This window comes from Primulina eburnea, chromosome 9 (genome assembly GCF_022965805.1).
Source record: "Primulina eburnea isolate SZY01 chromosome 9, ASM2296580v1, whole genome shotgun sequence".
Taxonomy (NCBI): domain Eukaryota; kingdom Viridiplantae; phylum Streptophyta; class Magnoliopsida; order Lamiales; family Gesneriaceae; genus Primulina; species Primulina eburnea.
Window position 1 is genome coordinate 22,551,018 of NC_133109.1, and position 19,523 is coordinate 22,570,540.

The window sequence follows — 19,523 nt, forward strand, 5'->3', positions numbered from 1 at the left end:
ATAAATTTCTCTCTCTCTCTCTCTTTTTTTATTAGAGATATATGGGTCGTAGCATATAACTTAAAAATTACATAGATCTTCAATATCTTTCTTTTTGTATTTTTCTCTTTTTTATTCAGGAAATATCATTTTTTTTTTCAAAATAAGAACTCAAGATCTAAACAATCGATAGTCTCTCTCATGATCAATAAAGGCTCGAAAGCTGTTTTCTCAATCCTCTCCACTCATTCACAAAATATGTGTGAGTTTAAAATTTTAGGCACTCTTATAAGGTATATCTTGGGCCATATACTTTAATACCTGATTTTATCACAATGGTTAATTACTCAAAAAGATTTCATAAATCATATTTTTATATTGATCAGAATATTAAAATTGACATTTTTTTTCAAATAAAAATTTAAACATTCTTAAATAGATTAATGCATGTTCTCATTTAAATCTTCAAACATGTAATGTATGACATTTTTGCAAAAATTACTAAGATACAAACAATAAACATGATTTTATTTTAAAATAATATATATTATTTTATTTTTTAAATTTTTTTTTTTTTAAGTTTGTTCTCCTCCCAATCAGAATATGACATTGTCTCTAATGTCAAAATAACTATTAATAAAGAATACATAATGAAAGAGATATCACCTGAAATTTTATTGAAGATAACAAACTGAAACAAACGCAAACCAATCCACGACTTTTGAATCAATGATCCAACTTCCTTTTCTTATTCCTTGATTGCGAACAATTGATCTTTGTTATCATCGGATCAGGCTTATGAACAAAAGCTTCCAAATCATCAATTAATTGGTCGGCAGTCGAAGCACAGATGAGCATCCGTCGTGAATTTTCTGAAATGAAATTCTGTTCCACAGCTTTATCAAGAAATGTCAACAAACTGTCATAATAATTATTGATATTCAACAAGCCCACATGTTTATTATGGATATTAAGTTGTGTCCAAGAAATAGTGTGAAAATTTTTTTCTAATGTACCAAAACCACCAGGTAGTACGATAAAAGCATCAGAATTTTCAATCATTTGAGTGATTCTTTCATACATAGAAGAAACTTTTAATTCCTCCCCAATCGTAACACCTGTAATATTTCCTTCAGCTAAAGCTTGTAGGATTAATTACCCAAAACCTGACTACCTCCAAGATGAGAAGATGTTGAAACGATCCCATTAACCCAATATTACCTCCCCCATATACTAAGTGAATTTTTCTCTCAGCCAATATATTTCCAAGATTATTCGCTGCTTCTACAAACACTTCATTTTTTCCATGGACTCGACCCACAAAATACACAAGTATTTTTCAATGTTTGTGTAGATGATCCAGCCATGTTTTTACTTCTTTTTTTTTGGTCTGCGAAAATAGAGAGAAAGATGAGAGATTTTATAGGGGTAATATGTTATCATGACAAAACTATGGGTCACAGCTGTAAACAGAATAAATTGTAAAAACAATAATGACACACAAGCATATAAACAGTAGTGTGATTGTGGCTCACAATTTTCCTCTGGTTTTATGTCCAGAAACGGCTTCAACGCCTTCTATGAGTCGAGGATATGCTTCCCATCCAATTTTCTTATAAATTGGAAAACAGGGTCTTTTTTAGTCGGATTCCCAAGACAATGACGCTCATCTTGGAATTGTATCCATAAACGGAGAAGTTCAATATGAACATGTCCACTAGAATGCGTCTCAAGAGTCAATAAGATGTTATCTAAAGACTCCTTACTCAGCCCAATCTTAATGAAACCAATTTTATCTTCTCTGTTAATGGAAACACATCCCAAAGATCTGCATCGTTTGTCACAATTCCATCTTGCACACTTATGACAAACCCCTAAACATTTGGCCCTTCGTTTTTTCGCATAAGTGCTTTTTCGTAATCCAGGAAAATACGAATGAGCAATGATTGTGGAACTTGTCCTCCTAATCGGACCTTAGCTTCTATTACAAGACGAATATCTTCTGGAATTCCTTTTTTGCATTAGAAATCTCAATCTTTCACACCTTCATGCATAAATTTTTCTTAGAACATTTTCAGAAACAGAGGGAAAATATTTACAAATTTTCGAGAGAATTTCATCCATTTTGAAAAGAAAATAAATGATTTTTTTATTTTGTATCAGCATTGTGGGAAACTGATTTAACCGACTATGAGAGTCACGGAGTACCGTTATCCGCCATTTAATCAGGAAAATAAAAAGATTAAGAAAACCTGAAATAAAAACAAACAAACTTAAATGCAACACAAAAAAAAATCAAGGATCGGAATGGGAAATAAACTCTTCTTGAAAGATTTCATTTTCTAAAAATGGTTTAAGCTTCTGTCCATTTACTTTAAAAATATCACCATTTTTAGGATTTTCAATATCCACAGCTCCATAAGTATACACATGCTTTACAACATATGGGCCGTCAATCTTGATCGTAATTTTCTTGGGAATATGTGAAGTCGAGAATTATAAAGCAAAACTTTTTTACCAATCTCAAAAGATTTTCTAAGAATTGTTTTATCATGAAATGATTTGATTTTTGCTTTATAAATCCTTGAATTCTCATATGCGTCATTTCTAAGTTCATCAAGTTCATTAAGTTGCAATTTACGCAATTTGTTGGCATCATCCATGCTTGAATTTAAAGTTTTGATCGCCCAATAAGCTTTATGTTCCAATTCCACAGGCAAATGACAATGTTTTCATAAACCAACCTATAGGGAGACATATTCAATGATATTTTTAAAGATGTTCGATATGCCCAAAGTGCATCATTAAGTCGCAGAGTCCAATCTTTTCTATTTGAGTTAACAGTTTTTTCCAAAATTTGCTTTATCTCCTTATTAGCTAATTCAACTTGTCCATTTGTTTGAGGATGATAAGGAGTAGTTACTTAATGAGTAATACCATATTTTTTCATTAATGAAGCAAATGGTTTATTAACAAAGTGAGTTCTCCTATCACTTATCATGGCTCGAGGAATTCCAAATCTACTAAAATATTTTCTTTTAAAATTTGATTACGATTTTATGATCATTTGTTCGACATGGAATTTCCTCTATCCATTTGGAAACATAATCAACTGCAACTAAAATATACAGGTATTCAAGCGACGGTGGAAAAGGTTCCATAAAATCAATTCTCCAACAATCAAATATTTCAATTTCAATGATAGGATTCAAAGACAACATGTTTATTTTTGAAATTGCATCCCAATTTTTGACAATTTTCACAGATCTTGCAGATTTCGTGGGTGACTTTAAACAAATTGGGCCAATAAAATCCACACTGCAAGATTTTTGCAGCCGTTTTCTTTGAGGAAAAATGTCCTCCTGCATGCTTCTGAATGACAAAATTTAATGACACTACTTACCTCATTGTCGGGTATGAAACGTCGAAAAATTTGATCTGGACAATACTTGAACAGATACGGATCATTCCAATAAAAGTTTTTTACCTCATTCAAAATTTTCTTTTATCTTGGGAACTCCATTGTCGTGGCATTTTTCCTGTCACAAGAAAATTTACTATGTTAGCAAACCAAGGTGTAGTAGTAACTAAAAATAGATGTTCATCAGGAAAATTATCGTTAATTGGTGTCATTTCACAAGATGATCATGTTACTAGTCTCGATAAATGATCGGCTACGACATTCTCGGTTCTTTTTTATCTTTGATCACAATGTCAAATTCTTGGAGCAACAAAATCCATCGTATCAGTCGTGGCTTTGCATCCTGTTTGGTCAACAAATATCTAGTAGCAGAATGATCAGTAAACACAATAGTCGTTGATCCAATCAAATAAGAACGAAATGTATCTAATGTAAATATTACAGCAAGTAGTTCTTTTTCAGTTGTGGAGTAATTCATTTGAGCATTGTTTAAAGTTCTACTTGCATAATATATCACATAAGGCTTATCGTTTCTTCTTTGACCCAGTACTGCACCGACTGCTTAATCACTCGCATCGCACATGATTTCAAATGGTAAAGACCAATCAGGAGGTTGCATGGTAGGAGCTGATGTTAAATGTCGAATAATTTTATCAAAAGCATTTTGACATTCTTGAGTCCACTCAAATGCAGTGTCTTTTGTTAACAGGTTACAAATGAGTTTAGAGATTAAACTAAAGTCCTTTATAACCGTCCTATAAAATCCAGCATGCCCCAAAAATGAACGAATTTCTTTAATGGTTTTTGGAGAGGATAAATTGGCAATGACATCAACTTTTGCTTTATCAACTTCAATTCCATGAGATGACACGACATGTCCCAAACAATTCCAGAAGTAATCATGTAATGACATTTTTCCCAATTTAAAAGAAGATCTTTTTCCTCGCATCTTTTTAAAACTTTTTCCAAATTTTCAAGACAATTATCAAATGTATTCCCAAAGACAGTTAAATCCTTCATGAAAATATCCAAAAAAATTTCAACCATGTCGCAAAAAATACTTAGCATACATCTTTGAAATGTTGCTGGAGCATTGCATAAACCAAATGGCATCCTTCTGAATGCAAATGTTCCAAAAGGACATGTGACTGTAGTTTTTTCTTGATCTTCGAGTGCAATGGGAATTTGATAATAACCTGAATATCCATCAAGAAAACAGTAGTATGGATGACCTGCTACTCTTTCTAAAATTTGGTCCAAAAATGGTAATGGAAAATGATCTTTTCTAGTGGCGTCATTTAATTTTCTATAATCAATACACATCCGACAACTAGATGTGTAGAACCCGTAAATTAGACTACGTATAAGCCATTCATAATTGTATTATTTTAAAATGATTTTATTGCATAAGTATTTAAATGCTTTTCTTTAAAGTTAATTATTTTATGCAGTAGTTTAAATTTTTATCTTTTCAGTTAATTCAGTGAGACCGGACTTGAGTTTGAGTTTTGACATAAAATTTAAGATTTAAGAAATCATTTCCAGAGTTTATTTTAGCTAGCTAATAAGTTGATTTAAGTTAAAAGGAGGTTTAAGGAATTATTTTAGTAACTTGAGGTGAGTAGGAAATAAGTTCATTTAGGTTCCTTAATTGAGGTGTTAATTCACTAAATTATTTAAATGATATGTAAGGCTCTTAAGGTTTAAAATTTACTTGCTAAACAATATTTCCCCTCCATTTATTTGATGATTTTCGGCCACCTCCTTAGTGATTAAGCAATTCCTTGCCATCTCACCTTTGACCCTTTCCTTGCTATATATTAGTAGGATAATCCCTTCATTTTTTTCTATCACCATTTAATTAATAATCAACCTTATCCTAGCCTTGTTTAGCATGGGAGAATCGGTCACATGACCCCCCAACAATACCTTGATAACAAACAAATTCAAATTTCAAAAAAAAAGTAGACTTGGTCTTGCCATCCCCCTTATATTGCAACCCCTTCCCCTCACTCTCCTAACCACCATTTCCCCTCCCCCATCACCAAAATATTGAGAGAATTTCAGAGCAAAATCGTGAGCATCATAGCAAGAATTAGGAGAGAAAACCGAGAAAGAAAACAAGGTAGCAAGCGCTCCTGTCTCCTTCGCGCCGCGTCGTTGCGTTTCGTTCGTTTTCTTTTCAAAATGAAACCATGCATGCATATGTTCTTCTTGCTCTTCAATCAAGTTGTATTATGACTTTTAAGCACTGCATGATCATGATCTTTCAATCCAAACCGAAATCTTTCCATACTATTTTCGAAAAATGAGTGCAGAATTTCGGCTCCTCCATTTCATGCTTCACGGGTTGCATTGTTTTGATGGTTTCAGGAATTGGTTCGATTCCAGGCTCCCAAGGCTGCTCCTAGGCATGTACTAAGACATGTTAGGAACACATTTGTCCATTGGTTCGAGTCCCATGCTAGCCGAAATCAAGAGATGACAGCAACACCCCATTAAGTGTCATTGTGTGCTCGGTTTTTCTTTAGTTGCTGTCCATAGAGGAAGTTTCGGATCATGGCTGCCCTAGGGGCCTATAGCCACGGTTAGAACACTTCTCTATCATGTCTAAGACGTGACCAAGTCGCCCTTTTGAGGCTTGGTCCATTGTTGCATCGGTTTTTAAATCAAAACACAAGAACAGCCCCTTCCCCCTTCGGCCTTCTCATTTTACAGCAAGTGTAACTTTCGGTTTTGTGGAATGGTGTGGATCTTGGTTGGCCTATGGCCCTTAACCACGGTTCATACCCTACCTTTGGATGTCTAGATCGTGACATGGTCAATCAAATGGCCACTGGAACGACACGAGATAGAAAACGAAGCATAACACCACACGCATGCAAGGGTGCTCTCGGGTGGGACTTTCGGTTGGTTTCGGGTGTGGTGCGAATTGTGGCTGGCCTAGGGCCCTTAGCCATGGTTCAAATAATTCCTTAGGATGATGGTACGAGGTTTGGTAGGTAGTTCAAGCCCCAATGGCCATTAGCCTCGCAAACGATGCAAGGAAACCAAAGCACAGCTGCTGTATTTTGTGGACAGAAACTTGCTGCTTCGGTTCTGTGACTCGTTCGAGTTCTTGATTGGTTTTTAGCCTATGGCCTTGGACTTGACAGTGCTCATTGAGTTGGGAAGGTCATGTTTTTGGCCGTTCGTGATTCGGATCATTTTTGAAGTCGTACGAGAAATTTCGGTGCGATGTGCCAAATTGACTCTCGAAAGAGCGTTTCATGTTTTGGCCTCCATTCACCAAAATTTCGACTTGCATCATTTTAGGAGCATTATTCATCATTTTAAGTGTATTTTAATCATGACTAACTGATGGTTCGGTGTTGGTTCGGCTTGGCACGGAGTCATGATTAAATACGAAGTCGTTGGGCGTAATTGTCTCGTTTTTGGATTCAATTACAAAGTTTGGTCAAGAAAATTATTTGCATATTTTCATGTTAAATTTAGGTCGCAGCGAGCCTGGGAACGATCCAATCCATGTGGTAAAATAATTCAGGATATTACATTATGCCATTTAATTATATTACGTGCATAAAAATAGAAAATATTCATTTTTGAGATTTATGCGATATTGCTTGTGGCCATTTCACTATCATGGGAGCATTATTTCACCTCGGTCGCCAGTTACCGGTCAGTTCAGTTATGTACCACCCAGTATACGGTGGCATTAGTCTAATCAGATGTTCATTACTTCACCCGGTTGCCAGTTACAGGTCCGGTCGCTATTTACCGGTCAGTTCAGTTCAGTTCAGTGCAGGGGCCACTTGCGTAGACCATAATCTCAACAGAAAATTTACGACATGCTATTTTATAGCAGGGCTCCAAGGAGAAAACATTTTCACTGTGATTTTCAGTTCAGTTATGCACGTATTATAATTAATCATGACACGATATTTTTACGTTACGCCTCATGACATGATATTTTCTCCCATGCAAGTTTACTATATTATTTACTCGTTATTTACAATATATGCATGATGAGTCTTTAGAATCACTAGACTTGATTGTTGTAGGTACTGATGCTGTCGAGGCCGAGGACGGAGACCAGTGAGCTAGCTTGGGTCGGCAGTAGTGGAACCCGAGGACCTCATTTACATCACTTGCCATTTTTATGCTCAAACAATTCTTATCAGTCATTGGCTACTTTAACTTGTTATTTTATCGAGTAATGATTTCTTCCGCTGCGATTTTGAACATTGAACTTGATTCATCAATTTATTTGTGAATGAGGCATTTTAATTATTTTAAAAAGAAAATTTTAATTTTTCCGTAAATTTTCAAACATGAATGTTCGGTCCATTATAGCTGGGATCAGAGCCAGGTTCTGTAAAGGGTTGTACTACTACTGATCACGAGAAGCTCATGAAGTCACGTCTTCGGTCTGTAAGTTTTACACTTACGCATTTTATTCAAAGCATGAATTATTTGACAGTATGTTTTCATGAAATGTTTTACGACCAGATTTATTTTATTGTTCAGTATTTAAATTTAAATAAATTATGGAATTATGCATGTTAGTTACGTATGGGTTATGTATGGAACAGTATGCCCCCTAGACGCATTCTCGAGCGCACTAGAAATGACGAGCCCTTGCCAAGAGGACAGGGAGGAGCAGAGGCAGGAGAGAGACTTACCACCTCCACCTCCACCTCCACCAGACATGAGTGCCCAGATGCTAGCTGGGATAACTCAGTTCTTCGCACAGTTTGCGGGGAACCATGTTGTGGCGACCAGGTCGACAGGTCCCTAGGCTGTCTATGAGAGATTCATGAAGATGCGTCTTAAGGAGTTTTCAGGGACGACGGACCCCATGATTGCCGAGGGCTGGATCAAGTCCCTCGAGGTTATCTTCCAGTTCATGGAGCTTGGAGATGCAGACAGAGTCTGATGTGCCACCTACTTATTCGGAGGAGATGCCCTCTTATGGTGGGAAAGTGACATCAGTAGCCCTGAACTTGGCTACGTTGAGCTTGACACTGCTTCACGGAGGTATTCTACTCCAAATATTTCACTGAGGAAGTGAGCACCAGGTTGACCACTGAGTTCATGAGCCTGAGACAGGGAGATCTGACTGTTATGGAGTTCATCCGTAAGTTTGAGAGGGGTTGTCATTTTTTGCCCCTTATCGCGAATGATGCTAAAGCCAAGTTGATGCATTTCTTGGTGGGTCTACGGCCGATCTTACGTAGTGATGTTAGGATGTCTGACCCTACTACTTATGAGCTCGCTGTTTCCAGAGCTCTAGCCCCAGAGCAGGATCAGCGTGATATCGAGAGAGACCGCCAGGGCAAGCGCCCAGTCCAGGCACCACACCGCCCTCCTCCTCAGCAGCATCAGCAGCAGAACAAGAGGCCTTTTCACGGACCGCCTAGAAACAGAGGTTAGCAACAGCACCAGCGGGGACGCCCAGCCCCGAGGACTCTTGAGTACCCAGTTTGCCCTAAGTGCTCACGCCGCCATCCTGGAGCATGTATGTTTGGCTCAGGGAAGTGTTACAAGTATGGCAGTCCAGACCACATGTTGCTGCAGTACCCTCAGAAGAATCTGCCCACCCAAGGCAGAGTTTTTGCTCTCCATGCCACGGAAACAAACCCGGAGACCATGCTTTATGACAGGTACATTTAAGGCTTTAAGTTTACATTTGGGATATAATGTTTTGGGAATCGGGATTGAGATCTTGAACTTAGAATTGTGATAGGATTGCATGCTCTACTCAGTATTATTTTCGGGAAATTAAGTTAGAAGAACTCTGACCTTTGCATGTCTATAAGTTTAGTTCTTGTAACTATTGGGTTCAACTTAGAGTTCCGATCTTTCAGGGAGAATTTTTATATCTGGTTCTGCTACGAAGGACTTGATAGATTCAGGGGCCACTCACTCATTTATTTCGGAGGTCTTTGCTAATTTCCTCAATGTCAAGACCGTTGGGCTAGATGTAGCCTATTCAGTAGTATTGCCTTCTGGTGAGGAGATGACAGCTACCAATGTGATCCGAGATATAGATCTTGAGCTCCATGGCAATCTTGTTTATGCGGATCTTATCGTACTGCCGATGCCAGAGTTTGACATTATTCTAGGGAAGGATTGACTATTGCGGAACAGGGTTTTAATTGACTTCCAACGGAGATCTGTCATAGTCCGACCGCCTGGAATGGCACAGTTCTTATTTGAGCCAGACAGGTACTTTCCTCTACCGCGTATTATTCCTTATGTCCAGTCTAGGAAGCTCATGCATAGAGGGTGTCGGGCGTTTCTAGCGACCTTTGTATCTGTTCCCGAGGCACCCTGTCAGTCAGCAACAGATGTTCCAATTGTTAGAGACTTCTTAGAAGTTTTTCCTGATGACGTTTCTGGTATGCCACCTGAGAGAGAGGTGGAGTTTTCTATTGAGCTTATGCCAGGTACGACTCCGATCTCCAAAGCACCGTACCGACTAGCACCGACAGAGATGGCAGAGCTTAAGAAGCAGATTCAGGAACTTCGAGACAAGGAGTTCATTCGCCCAAATTTTTCATCATGGGGCGCGCCAGTCTTATTTGTGAAGAAGAAGGATGGCTCTATGAGGCTTTGTATTGACTACCGGGAGTTGAACAGGGTTATAGTGAAGAACAAGTACCCACTTCCACGGATTGAGGATCTATTTGATCAGTTGCAGGGAGCTTCGATATTCTCCAAGATAGATATGTGTTCCGGTTATCACCAGTTGAGGGTGAGAGATGCTGATGTTTCCAAGACTGCTTTCAGGACTCGTTATGGCCACTAGAGTTCCTTGTGATGCCGTTCGTTCTGACAAATGCGCCAGCGATCTTCATGGATCTAATGAATCGCGTATTTCAGCCGTTTCTTGACCATTTTGTGATAGTATTTGATGTGAATCTTGACACGAATAAATAGCAAACACGATTAAAAATAAATCGCACCCTCTATTCAATTGCGATAATAAGATTCGTGTGTTTTCCCGATCTTTGAGACAAGTAATTGTGTAATATTCACCTATAAATCACGAACGCTTTAGCAACAAATATTAACGAAGGTAAACAATCGAAATTCAAGCGAACCTTCAAAGAACTTGTCTTTGACAATCCGAGTGAAGAACAATCGACAAACGCCACAAAGTTATAAACTTTGATAAGTTTGATTTGATTTAACAAAGCTAAAGCCTTGAAAAGTTGAGAGAAAATTCTCACAATTTTGATATCAAATCAATAATGAACAAAAGTTAAAAGTTTACATGGTATTCTAACTTATATATAGTTAACAAAACCCTAAATATAAAAATTGCATATTTAAAGATATCAAATCTACTTGACAAAATAATTAAAACTCTAAAGAAGGAAAAATCTGCGCGAAATCGTATGTGACACGGACCCCGTGTAGAGATCCGGAAGGGGGTCCGTGTAGGCACGATATTTCTCATTCTCGAATGTAAGGGACACGGACCCCGTGTACAGGTCCGTGTACACGTCCGTGTAGCCTCGGTCAGCTTCTACTTGATTGTGATGCAACCCGAACCCTTCGAGCCTTGTTTCCAAGCTTTAATTGGTTGGATGAAGGACAACATTCAAAATCTTCAAGCGTCCTCTCGGGATCGGTTCTTGGAACGCATAGTGGCTGGCTAGATTCACATCATACTCCCTTTCTTAAAGATTGTCCTCAAATCTTGTCTTTCTTGATAGCTAGGAAGATCAATGTATTCCATGCCTTTTCCACAATCCTGCAAGTAGAGTTTAACAATGCTCGGGATCGAACCGGCTATTTCATTAAAATAAAATAAACCAACCTTACACAGATGTACATGAAGTGGTTTATTCAAAATAAAGAATCGCTCATCCTCACTCTTTTGGGCCACACACATAATTTCTATTTTTGTTTGCTTGACCTCTTTTTCACACAACTCTTTATTTTCATCGATGGCCATCTCACTCTTTTTATCACTCTTTTTTTCGACCATCTCATTTTCTTTTTCTCTCAACTCATAACAAACTGATTCATCAACACAAATTACATTCGTAGACAATTGAGCAAAAGAAACAAATTGCACATCATCTAACAACTCACCCTCCACAGCACAACACTCAATACTCGCATTAGACACAATATCAACATTTAAATCATCCACAAGTTTAGCTTCAAGGTTGGAAGTGGAATCCACTACCCTCATATCCTCAATTGGACATTGGCTAATATCATGTCCAAACTCTAGACACCAAACACATTGAATATCACAAGTACTAATTTTTGAAATTTTAGATGTACCTTGATATCCACGTTTTGAACTCCTCGCTGGTGTCGCCATGCTTCGCTGCTCTTTACTCATCCTTCCACTCTCATCCACTCGCCCATACTTTGCACGCAAGTGTTTAAATTCTTCCTCCATCCTTTTCCCAAATTCGACCAACAATGACTGAAACTCACTATCAAGCATATTGTACCCCCCTTTTTTTTTCTTTCCTTTTTTTTTATATATTTTTTTTCGGGTGAACTGTATGCTACAGTTCGTGAACAGTAAATCCGGCGAATGAACAGTAACTTCGGCAAATGAATAGTACTCTGGTACCGTGAACAGTAATTCCGGCAGTGAATAGTAAATCCGGCAGGCATAGTAAATCCGGGATGAATAGTACCCCGATGAACAGTAAATCCGAATGAATAGTGATTCCGGCGATTAATAGTGAATCCGGCAATGAACAGTGATTCCGCCTCTATGAACAGTTATCCGCCGCTATGAATAGTAACCGTCGGATGAATAGTGTCGGCGATGAACAGTAACCGCGAATTTTTTTTTTTTTTTGTAGATTCAACAACAACGTAGAAATCGCTACACGAAAATCGGTATTGAAAATCCTACGAAGAATTGAATAGATACTCTTACTTGAATCAAAATCCTTGAGCTCTGATACCAAATGATGTGATTCTTCAAATTCTCACAATTTTGATATCAAATCAATAATGAACAAAAGTTAAAAGTTTACATGGTATTCTAACTTATATATAGTTAACAAAACCCTAAATATAAAAATTGCATATTTAAAGATATCAAATCTACTTGACAAAATAATTAAAACTCTAAAGAAGGAAAAATCTGCGCGAAATCGTATGTGACACGGACCCCGTGTAGAGATCCGGAAGGGGGTCCGTGTAGGCACGGTATTTCTCATTCTCGAATGTAAGGGACACAGACCCCGTGTACAGGTCCGTGTACACGTCCGTGTAGCCTCGGTCAGCTTCTACTTGATTGTGATGCAACCCGAACCCTTCGAGCCTTGTTTCCAAGCTTTTATTGGTTGGATGAAGGACAACATTCAAAATCTTCAAGCGTCCTCTCGGGATCGGTTCTTGGAACGCATAGTGGCTGGCTAGATTCACATCAGTATTCATAGACGACATTCTCGTCTACTACAAGAATCAGGAGGATCACAGCAGACATCTGATCACAGTGTTGCAGACCTTGCAGAAGCACAAGTTATTCGCAAAGTTCAGTTAGTGCGAATTCTGACTAGAGAAGGTGGCGTTCTTAGACAACATTGTTTCTAGCAGTGGTATTTAGGTAGACCCAGCGAAAGTTGCAGCAGTCAGAGATTGGGTCGTGCCACATAATGTATCAGAGATCCACAGTTTTCTTGGACTAGCAGGATATTATCGGATGTTCATTAAGGGATTCTCCTCTATTGTCGTTCCACTCACAGAATTGACCAAGAAGAATGTGAAATTTGTGTGGAGCGATGATTGTCAGAATAGCTTCGATACTTTGAAGCAAGCTCTTATCTCAGCACCAGTTTTGGCCATGCCGTCAGGGCCCGGAGATTTTGTTTTGTATACCGATGCTTCGAAGCTCGGTCTTGGCGCAGTACTGATACATCATGGGAAGGTGATAGCATATGCTTCTAGAAAGTTGAAAACTCATGAGAAGAACTACCCTACCCATGATCTAGAGTTGGCCACCGTGTTTTTTGCCTTCAAGATTTAGATGCATTATTTGTATGGAGAGAAGTGCCAGATCTTTACCGACCACAAGAGCCTCAAGTATTTGTTTACGTAGAAGGAGATGAACATGCGTCAGAGGCGTTGGTTCGAGCTTGTGAAGGATTATGACTGTGACATTAGCTACCACCCGGGTAAAGCTAATGTAGTTGCGGATGCATTGAGCAGAAAAGTCGCAGTGATGGCTCATTTGACAGTTTCGAGACCTCTTCAAATTGAGATGCAGAGGTTTGATCTAGAGTCATATCCTCAAGGTAGAGTTCCCCGTCTATCTACCTTTACTATTCAGTCCTCTCTTCTTGACCGTATTCGCAGTGGTCAGTCAGCAGATGAGCAGTTAGCAAAGTGGAAGGAGAGAGATGAGGCCAAGGGCAGTGTCTTGTATTCAGTCAGTGACGGTATTGTGATGTACCGAGACAGGATGTGGGTTCCTAGCAGTGGTTCTATCCGAGCAGATATTTTATCAGAGGCCCACATGTCGCCATACTCTATTCATCCCGGGAGTACGAAGAGGTACCGAGATCTGCAGTTATTGTATTGGTGGCCTGGGATGAAGAAAGACATCAGACGATTTGTATCTGAGTGTCTGACTTGCCAGTTAGTGAAGGCGGAGCATCAGAGACCAGCAGGTTTGCTCAAGCCTCTTCCCATTCCCGAGTGTAAGTGGGAGAATGTTACCATGGACTTCGTCACCGGTTTTCCGAAGTCAGTCAGAGGATCAAATGCTATCTGGGTGATTGTAGATCGTCTTACCAAATCAGCACACTTCTTGCCCATCAAGACGACTTTCACCATGGTTCAGTATGCAGAGTTGTATATCTGGGAGATAGTCCGACTTCATGGTATTCCAGTTTCTATCGTATCTGACAGAGATCCCATATTCACTTCCGCATTCTGGAAGAGTTCGCATTCGGCAGTGGGTACGAAGTTGCTGTTTAGCACAGCTTTCCATCCTCAGACAGATGGGCAGTCAGAGCGAGTTATTCAGATCTTGGAGGATCTTCTCCGTGCTTGTGTGATGGATTTCTCTGGGAGATGGGAGACGAACTTGCCATTAGTGGAGTTCACCTATAACAACAGCTTCCAGTCGTCTATTGGTATGGCTCCGTATGAAGCAATGTATGGCCGCAAGTGTAGATCTCCTGGTCATTGGGACAAAGTAGGAGAGAGAGCAGAGTTTGGTCCGGAGATTATTCAGCAGGCTGCCGATGTAGTAGTCAAGATCCGTGATAGGATGAGGACTGCTCAGAGTCGACAGAAGAGTTATGCCGATCAAAGGAGGAGAGATCTAGAGTTTTCCGTTGGCGACCATGTCTTTGTGAAAGTAACACCTATGAAGGGTGTCATGCGATTCGGAAAGAAAAGGAAGCTCAGTCCGAGATTCATTGGACCATTTGAGATCCTCGACAGAGTTGGGATGCTAGCTTATCGTGTGGATATTCCGCCGAATCTGGTCGGAGTACACAATGTGTTCCACGTCTCTATGCTGAGGAAGTACATGGCAAATCTTTCGCATGTCTTGAACTTTGAGCCGTTGCAGCTTACTCTGAACCTGACTTATAAGGAGAGACTAGTGCAGATCTTAGACAGACAGGAGAAGAAGCTTCGGAACAAGCTGGTTAAGCGAGTCAAAGTCAAATGGCTCAACCATTCAGAGGAGGAAGCTACGTGGGAGTCTGAGCCAGAGATGAGGGATCGTTACCCCAAGTTATTCAGTAAGTTTTAATTTCAAGGACTGAAATTTCTTTTAAGGGGGGAGAGTTGTAGAACCCGTAAATTAGACTATGTATAAGCCATGCATAATTCTAGTATTTTAAAATGATTTTATTGCATGAGTATTTAAATGCTTTTCTTTAAATTATTTATTTTATGCAGTAGTTTAAATTTTTATCTTTTCAGTTAATTCAGTGAGGCCGGACTGGAGTTGGAGTTTTGAGATAAAATTTAAGATTTTAGAAATCATTCTCATAGTTTATTTTAGCTAGCTAATAAGTTGATTTAAGTTAAAAGGAGGTTTAGGGAATTATTTTAGTAACTTGAGGTGAGTAGGAAATAAGTTCATTTAGGTTCCTTAATTGAGATGTTAATTCACTAAATTATTTAAAGGATAGGTAAGGCTCTTAAGGTTTAAAATTTACTTGCTAAACAATATTTCCCCTCCATTTATTTGATGATTTTCGGCCACCTTCCTTAGTGATTAAGCAATTCCTTGCAAACTCACCTTTGACCCTTTCCTTGTTATATATTAGTAGGATAATCCCTTCATTTTTTCTATCACCATTTAATTAATAATCAACCTTATCCTAGCCTTGTTTAGCATGGGAGAATCGGTCACATGACCCCCCAACAATACCTTGATAACAAACAAATTCAAATTTAAAAAAAAGAGTAGACTTGGTCTTGCCATCCCCTTATATTGCAACCCCTTCCCCTCACTCTCCTAACCACCATTTCACCTCCCCCATCACCAAAATATTGAGAGAATTTCGGAGCAAAATCAGTGAGCATCATAGAAAGAATTAGTAGAGAAAACTGAGAAATAAAACAAGGTGGCAAAGCGCTCCGTCTCCTCCGCGTCGCGTCGTTGCGTTTCGTTCATTTTCTTTTCAAAACTAAACCAGGCATGCATATATTCTTCCTTGCTCTTCAATCAAGTTGTATTATGAATTTTAAGCACTGCATGATCATGATCTTTCAATCAAAAACGAAATCTTTCCATACTATTTTCGAAAAATGAGTACAGAATTTCGGCTCCTCCATTTCATGCTTCACGGGTTGCATTGTTTTGATGGTTTCAGGTATTGTTCGATTCCAGGCTCCCAAGGCTTCTCCTAGGAATGTACTAGGACATGTTAGGAACACATTTGTCCATTGGTTCGAGTCCCATGATAGCCGAAATCAAGAGATGACAGCAACACCCCATTAACTGTCATTGTGTGCTCGATTTTTCTTTAGTTGCTGTCCATATAGGAAGTTTCTGATCATGTCTGCCCTAGGGGCCTATAGCCATGGTTAGAACACTTCCCTATCATGTCTAAGACGTGACCAAGTCGCCCTTTTGAGGCTTGGTCCATTGTTGCATCGGTTTTTAAATCAAAACACAAGAACAGCCCCTTCCGCCATCGGCCTTCTCATTTTACAGCAAGTGTAACTTTCGATTTTGTGGAATGGTGTGGATCTTGGTTGGCCTATGGCCCTTAGCCACAGGTTCATACCCTACCTTTGGATGTCTAGATCGTGAAATGGTCAATCAAATGGCCACTGGAACGACACGAGACAGCAAACGAAGCATAACACCATACGCATGCAAGGGTGCTCTCTGGTGGGACTTTCGGTTGGTTTTGGGTGTGGTGCAAATTGTGGCTGGCCTAGGGCCCTTAGCCATGGTTCAAATCATTCCTTAGGATGTTGGTAAGAGGTTCTAGTCGATGGTTCAAGCCCCAATGGCCATTAGCCTTGCAAACGACGCAAGGAAACCAAAGCACAGCTGCTGTATTTTGTGGACACCAACTTGCTGCTTCGGTTCAGTGGCTCATTAGAGTTCTTGGTTGGCTTTTAGCCTATGGCCTTGTACTGGACAGTGTCTCATTTAGTTGAGAAGGTCATGTTTTTGGCTGTTCGTGATTCAGATCATTTTTGAAGTCGTACGAGAAATTACGGTGCGATGTGCCAAATTGACTCTCGAAAAAGCGTTTTATGTTTTGGCCTCCATTCACCAAAATTTCGACTTGCATCATTTTTGGAGCATTATTTCATCATTTTAAGTGTCTTTTAATCATAACTAACTGATGGTTCGGTGTTGGTTCAGGTTGGCACGGAGTCATGATAAAATACGAAGTCGTTGGGCGTAATTGTCTCGTTTTTGGATTCAATTGCAATGTTTGGTCAAGAAAATCATTTGCATATTTTTCATGTTAAATTTAGGTCACAGCGAGCCTGGGAACGATCCAATCCATGTGGTAAAATAATTCAGGATATTACATTATGCCATTTAATTATATTACGTGCATAAAAATAGGAAATATTCATTTTTGAGATTTATGCGATATTGTTTGTGGCCATTTCACTATCATGGGAGAATTAATTCACCCCGGTCATCAGTTACCGGTCAGTTCAGTTATGTACCACCCAGTATACGGTGGCATTAGTCTGATCAAACGTTCATTACTTCACCCGGTCGCCAGTTACCATTCCGGTCGCTAGTTACCGGTCAGTTCAGTTCAGTTCAGTTCAGTGCAGGGGCTACTTGCGTAGACCATAATCTCAACAGAAAATTTACGACATTCTATTTTATTGCAGGGCTCCAAGGAGCAAACATTTTCACTGTGATTTTCAGTTCAGTTATGCACGTATTATAATTAATCATGACACGATATTTTTACGTTACGCCTCATGACATGATATTTTCTCCCATGCAAGTTTTACTATATTATTTACTCGTTATTTACAATATATGAATGATGAGTCTTTAGACTCACTAGACTTTATTGTTGTAGGTACTGATGGTGTCGAGGCCGAGGACGGGGACCAATGAGCTAGCTTGGGTCGACAGTAGTGGAACTCGAGGACCTCATTTACAGCACTTGCCATTTTTATGCTCAAACAATTGTTATCAGTCGTTGGATACTTTAATTTGTTATTTTGGCGAGTAATTATTTCTTCCGCTGCGATTTTGAACATTGAACTTGATTCATCAATTTATTTTGTGAATGAGGCATTTTAATTATTTTAAAAAGAAAATTTTTAATTTTTTCCGCAAATTTTTAAACATGAATTTTCGGGCCATTATAAGATGGGACTCGACATGTTAACAATTCACCTTTTTCATTTTTTATCATTGTGATGCCAGATTTTTTTGAAACTACTTGTGTTGGGCTTATACACTTACTATCAGAAATAGGGTAGATAATCCCAAAATCAAGTAGTTTGAGAACTTCAGTTTTCACAACATCTTTCATGTGTGGATTTAATCTCTTTGTGGTTGTTGAAATGTTTTTGCATTTTCTTCTAAGTAAATTTTGTGAGTGAAAATTAGTGGATTAATGCCCTTGAGATCTTTTAGTGTCCAACCAATTGCATTTTTATGTCTTTTAAGCATATTAACTAATTTACCTTCTTGATCTTTCTAGTTTGGAAGAAATTACAACCGGATATGTTTCATCTTCTCCAAGAAATGCATACTTCAATTCATCAGGCAAGGGTTTTAACTCCAATATGGGTGGTTCGTCTTTGTTCTCATATTTGCATCAAATTCTTTCTCTGATCCCGGTAACGAGTGATGCCTGATAAATTCATCAAGATCAATTTCAATATTTTCTTTAACAGTTTCAATTGAACAAATATCTAATTGATCACGAGTACTCCCTTCTTGAATTTTTTCTTCCACAAGAGTTTCAATAAGATTTTCATCTTCACTTTCATCTCCTTTGTCATGTGATTGCTTACAAAATTAAAAACATTGAGCTCCAATGTCATGTTACCAAATGACAACTTCATTATTCCATTCCTGCAATTTATAAGAGCATTAGAAGTTGCTAAAAATGGACGACCCAGAATTACAGGAATTGCATTACAAGCTACGATAGGTTGTGTATCTAAAACTATGAAATCGACAGGATATACAAAGTTATCAACTTGGACCAATACGTCTTCTACCACACCTCTTGGCACTTGAACATATCTATCGGCAAGTAAAAGTGTTACTGAAGTAGATTTTAACTTGCCTAGATTGAGTTCTTGATAAACTGAATATGGAAGTAAATTTACACTAGCTCCAAGATCAAGCAAGGCTTTTTTAATCTTTCGTTCTCCAATAATACATGAAATAGTAGGACAACCAGGGTCTTTGTATTTCAAGGTATTATTATTTTGAATGATTGCACTTACTTGTTCGGCTAAAAATGCTTTCTTTTTCACATTCAATTTTCTTTTCACAGTGCACAAGTCTTTCAAAAATTTGGCATATGATGGTACCTGTTTTATTGCATCTAATAAAGGAATATTAACTTTTACTTGTTTAAAAATATCATATATATCAGAATTCAAATTTGATTTTTTTGTATTTTTCAATGCATGGGGGAATGGTGGTGACACT

At 38.6% G+C, this 19,523-nt stretch overlaps 1 pseudogene; it reads right to left on the minus strand.

Annotated features, from left to right (window-relative positions):
• Positions 1-705: 705 nt before the first annotated feature.
• On the minus strand, positions 706-19,107 carry LOC140840808 (uncharacterized; annotated as a pseudogene).
• Positions 19,108-19,523: the final 416 nt, after the last annotated feature.